The sequence below is a fragment of the Taudactylus pleione genome, unplaced genomic scaffold, assembly GCF_031769625.1.
Source record: "Taudactylus pleione unplaced genomic scaffold, aTauple2 ptg000478l, whole genome shotgun sequence".
NCBI lineage: Eukaryota > Metazoa > Chordata > Amphibia > Anura > Myobatrachidae > Taudactylus > Taudactylus pleione.
This window is the reverse complement of record NW_028284880.1, coordinates 5,226,348-5,233,806: the sequence shown is the minus strand read 5'-3', so window position 1 is coordinate 5,233,806 and position 7,459 is coordinate 5,226,348. Positions and strand designations below refer to the sequence as shown.

Below are 7,459 nucleotides of genomic sequence, written 5' to 3'. Positions count from 1 at the left end.
ATATATATATGTGCGTGTGTGTGTATATATATATATATATATATATATTTATATATGTGTGTGTGTGTATATGTGTATATATATATATATATATATTATTAGTGTGTGTGTATGTATGTATGTATGTACTTGTTGTGCAGCCGCAGTAGGAGCCTCCAGCAGGGGGTGTATGTACTGTGGCTTCACGGGTGTACAAACATGGCTGCCTTTTAGCCCGAATAGATGCTCTCTCCCCTGATGCTGATTTTTCATGGAGGAGATGACAGCGGAGACCCAGGGGCTATACAGGGCCAGGTCTGATGGGCTGGAGAGTTGAGAAAAGGGTCCCCATCGCACCCCGCCAGGGGCCACAGGAGCCCAGCACCCCCTGCTGAGTGACCCCGGAGCGCCTCCCACAGGGGACCATGTATCCGGGGAGGGAGCGGGTAATGCCGGAGATCTGAGCCGCCCTCCCCCCAGCAGCGCCGGCACCCTCCCACCCCAGCAGCCGCCGGGCACAGATCCCAGGAGTGTGTCGGTGTCGGCAGTGATAAGGTGTCCGCGCATAGGCTCCCCCCCCCGTTGCCACTGCTGCTCCCTCATCTCCCCCGGGGCTAAAGCATTTCCCCCCACTGCTGCCACCGCCCCACTGCTGCCCGAGTGTGCCAGCACTGAAACCTCCGCCTCCCCCGCCACTGCTCACCGATGCTAACCCCCCTCCCCCCCTCCGCATCTCCTACCATTGTGGCTGCTTCCCCTGATTCAGACTAACCTGTACCGGAGTCCGAGCGGTGATGTCCTCTAACCAGACGATCAGCTGATGCTGCAGTCACCTGAGATGCAGGAACGTGCCGGCCGGCGCTTTACTGCATCTCAGCTGACAGCAGTCTTCAGAAGATTGTCTGGTCAGAGGATCGCGGACTGCCGGTCCCGGCACAAGTAAGTTTGAACCAGGGGCAGGGGGGCTGGGAAGCAGCCACTGGGGGCTCAGAGACGGTGGTTCAGTGGAGGCAGACGGGCGGGGAGATCATCTGTAGCCGGTAGCACACTTGGGCTGCAGCGGTGGGTGGGGGTAGCTAAATGTATAACAGCCAGGGCAGCGGTGGGTGGGTGTAGCTAAATGTATAACAGCCAGGGCAGGGGTGGGTGGGTGGGGGTAGCTAAATGTATAACAGCCAGGGCAGCGGTGGGTGTTTTGTAAACTCTGTTTTTTTGTTTATTTCTTCTTTGCAGTGGGCCTGTACCTGGGTCTGCGGGCCTCCCTTACCAACACCCTGCAGCTCCCCCCGAGGTGGATCGGAGCACAGAGCGGTGAGTGGCCAAGAAGCACTGTACCCCCCTACCCCTGTGTGTCACCATGGACCCCCTACTCCTGTGTGTCACCATGGACCCCCTACCCCTGTGTGTCACCATGGACCCCCTACCCCTGTGTGTAGAAATTTTTTTTTTTTAAATCCCGCAACGTAGCTGTCATTCGGGTAGTACTCTCCTTAGAGGACACTACTAATGTCCGTGGGACCGGGTAATTAATTTTTTTATTTTGCCAGGACACAGGATTTGCCTACTTTGGAATGAAGAGGACAGATCTACGCATAGGAGGAGGTGAGTAAGGAATTATTATTACAGGTACACCTTTGGATTACCTACTGGAGAAGAGGACAGATTGGCTTCAGGGATACATAGGTAAGTATGTGAGATAGTGTGTGTGCATGTATGTTTTAATAAAATTATACTTTTCTACGGTGTGTGTTGTGTGTTTTATTAATATTGCTTTTGTTGTGGAACTACAGCTACCAGCATGCTCATAATGCCCCGCATGCTGGTACTTGTGGTTCTCCAAGTACCAGCATGCGGTGGAGGCTTGCTGGGAACTGTAGTTCCACAGCAAAAGCCAATATTTATATTTTCAAATGCACCACACTTGACATAATCAACCCAGCACCCACCGCCCAGGGGTGCTGGGGATAGCCCCGGGCTATCAGCCTGGGCCTGGGGTGCCCTGAGGAGGGGGACCTCTCTATTGGGAGTCCCCAACTCCCCAGGGATCCCCGGCCTGGGCTGACTAGTGGTCAGGGGTGATGTTGCGGCTGGGGGGCCCGGTGAAAGGGCTCCCCTGGCTGTGGCATCACCCCCCCGCTAGAAGGAGTCCGGTGCTGGTTCTGGGAAATACAGGGGGGCCCTATGCATTTTTCCCCCTGTATTTCCAGAACCAGGACCGGCTCAGAGCCCTGTGCTGGTTGCGCTAAATACGGGGGACCCCTACGTCATTTGTCCCCCGTATTTCGGCAACCAGGACAGGCTCTGAAAAGCCCGGTGCTGGTTGTTCTTAATATGGGGGACCCCTACGTCATTTGTCCGTTGTATGTAGCACAACCAGCACTGCGGCTCCAAAGCCCGGTGCTGGTTGTTTCTGGGGGGCGGGGCTACGCTTTTTTTTTTTTTTACACCATAAATCTTTAACAGATGCGTAGATGGATCTCACTGCTGCATTCGTGCATCTGTGACTTATAGATTTGATTTTCTCATGTGCATACACACTACCAATGAGCCCTCCAACCTCCTGTGTGCTGTCACCTCTTCCACCTGCGTTAGTGTACCACTTTGTTGCCCTTCTCTCCTGCAGGTGGCCCGGTTTGTTCATCCAAACCCTGATAGTTATTACATTTTAAAAAAGCTATGAAATTCCATAGACAAAAAACCTTATGGTTTCACATGTCCCATTAAGGCAGCTTAGACATGATCTGAAAATTCACAAAACCTATTGATTTTCTGCCACTCAAACTGCAAAAAGCAATGAAATTAGGATCATTAAGTCTGACGCCTTAATGGACGTGTTCCTTGCGCAATACAGATATGGTATGCCATCACACCCTGTGGTTAACTGCAGATTCAGCAGGGCGGTGCGGCTGGGGAAAAACATTGGTGCGGATGAGGAAACACAGACTATCACAGTTGGGAAACCACATAGCAGTAGGGATGGAGGCATATAGGGGAAGAGAGTGTACATGCATAGACAGAGAGTGATATTTTTAAAAATAAGGGAGCTGAACGTGTATTCTAAATGAGATAAATGTATGCAGTGAGAAGGATGTGGGAAGCCAGTGAGATTGTTTTGGTGATCAAATGGGAAGATTGTGGGCACTGAGTGGGATGTGGGAGCCACATAACTGCTTTGACCTCAGTTGCATAGACTGCATGTGTGTATTCGAATGAGCAAACAAAAGATATTTAAGACTTTTAGAACTATTATATGCCCCTGCAGCCACAAGTAAAACCTGTCCCTCATTTCAGGATCAGTGACAGCTGCTGCATTTCCAGAGACCTGAGACGTCCGGCGCTGGTTGCTGTAGGGAGAGGCCCTGCACGGATCCAACTTGTAAGTATCTAGATATTATGTATTTATTTTGGATGAGTACGAGATCCCAGCATCCCGACAGGTTTAGGATAATGACACCTTCCGCCGGTGTCCTGATCCTCCCTCCCCAGTACCTGAACCTTACCTCCCCTCCCCGCACTCTAAACCTAACCCTCCCCCTAGTGCCTAACTCTAACCCCTAACCCTCCCCCTAACCCTGCTAACTTGTGGAAGTATTAAATGTTTGTGATAGACTCCCCTGGAGTAGCTGACACTGCTTCATGCACCTCAAGGGTTCTATTGCTGTTTTTATACCCCCTTCTGTCTCTCTCTTCATCCACACTACAGCACACAGCTCACTGACTCTATACCACACTACTGCACGCAGCTCACTGACTCTATACCACACTACTGCACGCAGCTCACTGACTCTATACCACACTACAGCACGCATCTCACTGACTCTATACCACACTACTGCACGCATCTCACTGACTCTATACCACACTACAGCACGCATCTCACTGACTCTATACCACACTACTGCACGCAGCTCACTGACTCTATACCACACTACTGCACGCAGCTCACTGACTCTATACCACACTACTGCACGCAGCTCACTGACTCTATACCACACTACTGCACGCAGCTCACTGACTCTATACCACACTACTGCACGCATCTCACTGACTCTATACCACACTACTGCACGCAGCTCACTGACTCTATACCACACTACAGCACGCAGCTCACTGACTCTATACCACACTACTGCACGCATCTCACTGACTCTATACCACACTACTGCACGCATCTCACTGACTCTATACCACACTACTGCACGCATCTCACTGACTCTATACCACACTACTGCACACAGCTCACTGACTCTATACCACACTACAGCACGCAGCTCACTGACTCTATACCACACTACTGCACGCATCTCACTGACTCTATACCACACTACAGCACGCAGCTCACTGACTCTATAACTTCCTACTGTCTCTCTCCTCATCTGCATTCCTACATGTGTCTCTTATTCCGCCCTGTTTATCCCCTCTATCCACATGTCTCCCTCTATTCCTTGGTTCTTATACACCCTCCTCTCTCTCCTCACCCACATTACTTCATGCACCTTGCACTCTACAATAATCTCTCTCTTCCTAACTATCTCAATAATTCTAATTTCAAACTACTCTTTATCCAACTTATTTTATTGTTTGAAAATTTTTAAAAGTATTAGAAAATATTTACATTTTTACATTAAAAAATACCTTTATTTAGGGTCATAGTTTACTACTTGTCCAAAATGAATACCAGGAAAAATAAAAGGTGGTTCACACCCCAAACCAGTTGCTTCTATTTGTGCATGTGCTTATGTCCGACATCAAAAGCGGACAAGCACAACTGAGGTAGCTGAGGAAGAATTAGTGTGATTGCAATGCAATTATGATCTGTTAAATCTGTAGTAACAGACAGTTGAAGTATGTTTCAATTAGAATTTGTATTGGAGAAAGAATAGTTTTTAATACCACCTCAATAACAATCAAATAATTTGACAAGGTGGATAAAAATGTGTCTACGTGCTGTAAACTACACCAATAGCTTCAGAACTTCTCCTCCTATTGTTAATATATATCACACTTTACTCAAGTATATTATTGAAGAGATATATTTGAGTACATCATTTAATAAAAAAATATACATATATTATGTACAGATGTAGCCACGCTCAGCTATCCCACTAATGTGCCAGCGTCTATGGCATGCGTACGCACGTGACCGCCATTGACTGCAATGGGCAAATGCTGTCCGCTCTTAATCGTGCGATGCACGTGCGCACACATTGCAGCAACGATGTAGCCGGCTACATCTGCATATTGCCCTACTTAACTCTCGTTAAAAGGAAAATAATAAGTAATTGAATACAATCATTACATTGTTCAAGATTATTTGAAGGTTTTATTTAATTTTTTGCTAAAAATTATCCATTTAAGAGAAATATTCTCTTTTTTATTTTAGGATATGTCTTCAAATGAAAGCAATTTTTCAAGACTAATATGAAGATACTGATCAAGTCGATAGGGAGAATACAATGATTTAGCAAGATTCTAAATGGTGCATAAAAGAAAAAAACAACATCCACCAGGCTTCACATTATTGTAACGCTCTCCAGGACAAGGAGTCCTGATAGTGATGATATGGCCCTCACAGACCCATGATCTCCACATCGAGTTTGTCTGGGATTAAATGAAGAGACAGAAGGATTTGAGCAAGCTACATCGACAGAAGATCTGTGCTTAGTTCTCCAAGATGTTTGGAACAACCTCCCTGCCGAGTTCCTTAAAAAACTGTGTGCAAGTGTACCTAGAAGAACTGATGCTGTTTCAAAGGCAAAGGGTGTTCACACCAAACATTGACTTGATATAGATTTCTCTGCTGTTCATACACTTTGCATTCTCTTAATAAACTAACACTTCTATTGTTAAAAGCATTCTCACCTTGCAGCATTTTTTCCCACACTTGCCTAAAACTTTCACATAACTGTGTGTATGTATGTATATATGTGTGTATGTGTGTGTATGTATATATATATATATATATATATATATATACACACACAAATCTATCTCTATCCAAAGAAGGGTGCCCTCAACAGTCTTGTATTGACAGCAGTAAAACATTTTTTCTCATAAAGCCATCATCCCACTGTGCCGTTTCAGTACTCACTGGGACTTTTATCCAAATATCACAACAGGTGTCCCATCCGATCTATAATTAGAAAAAGACAGACCAAAGTAAAAACACCCCCCTTTTCATTACGGTGAACTCATCCTATTGAGTCACTGTGTGGCCCTGACGAAGTTCAAACCTAGGCAAAATAATTTGGTAATTTCTGGCATAGCCTTAGATCTGCGTGTATGTGGATCTATCTGCTTTCTGATTTGTCGATATAAATAGATGATGGCAATTGTTGGTAATCTGTATCATTTTATCACATCTTCACAAAGAAGTACAGAATGTTCCGATTTCCTAAATACCTCTGGTTCCAAGCATTTTGGATATGGGAGACTTGACCTGTAGTACATTTATAATGTAATTGTAGCTTATACTTTTTTGGAAATTACAGTATCATATAGAATACAGTTTTGTCAAATAATATGAGGGATGAAATCTGCATTATTGACAGTATATTAAATCGTTTAGGTAAATATTTTTTTCAATATCTCTCTATTAATAGTGCACTTTAATAAAGAGACTAATAAATAGTTTATTCTTCAAAATTGGTATAACCTCATGGCACTTTTTTCAGACATAGCCTGGCCTCACTGAGGACAAAGCCAAAACAAGCGGGGTTTGTTGCTCCATATTTGATGAGGGCTTTTGCCTGGATTCAGAGATGGACAGAATTGTATAGCTGCACACAAACGGATGTGTAACTACATCTAAAATGCACATACAGGAGTAGGTGTCTCTCTAAGGAACAGACCCCTCCTTGCTGCATCTGCAAATCAGCGCTGGGACTGAGGTCGCAGCCAGGGATCACCATCATGGCTAAAGGTTGCAATGTTTGCTCCTTTGGCTAGGCTGTGGAGGCTGAAGTTTAACGCAGCAAAGCTGGGTCCTAGTCACTTGTGAGGAAAGAAAATCTGCATCCACCAGTGCAGACCTTGGTCTTGTCCCTCTTGGAAACATGCCTCTGTATCCGAGAACATTGACCATCAATGTCCACACTCCACCTCACAAACGCTGCAGCATGTCAATTATGCTGAGGCTTGGGGGGTCTGCGAGCAAGATCGCAGGACCCGTTGTGCACATGCGCAGGACAGATTCTGTGCATGCGCAGACCCCTAAACATCTAAGATGTATGTTAAGCATTTTGTAGCTTGGTGTGTGCAAAATTGATGTAGGAGATCACATGGTCCAGTAGATGCCTGTTTGTGAAGGAAAGCAAACACTTTCATGATTATACAACCCACTCGTGCCGCCTGTATCAATTCCTGCCCAGTGTTTGTGTCAAGCCTACCTCACCTTGTCATAAGTATGCGCAGAAACCGGCACAGGGCTTTGTGCTTATTCACTTAATCCTATTCTGGGGCACGTAGTACCCCATCTCCC

General features: G+C 46.0%; 1 long non-coding RNA gene across 1 annotated transcript; it reads left to right on the top strand.

Moving 5' to 3' along the window:
* Positions 1–1,525: 1,525 nt before the first annotated feature.
* LOC148503041 (uncharacterized) lies at positions 1,526–5,729 on the top strand. Its single transcript, XR_015869946.1, has 3 exons — positions 1,526–1,581; positions 3,271–3,355; positions 5,363–5,729. It is a non-coding gene; the product is annotated as an uncharacterized LOC148503041 (long non-coding RNA).
* Positions 5,730–7,459: the final 1,730 nt, after the last annotated feature.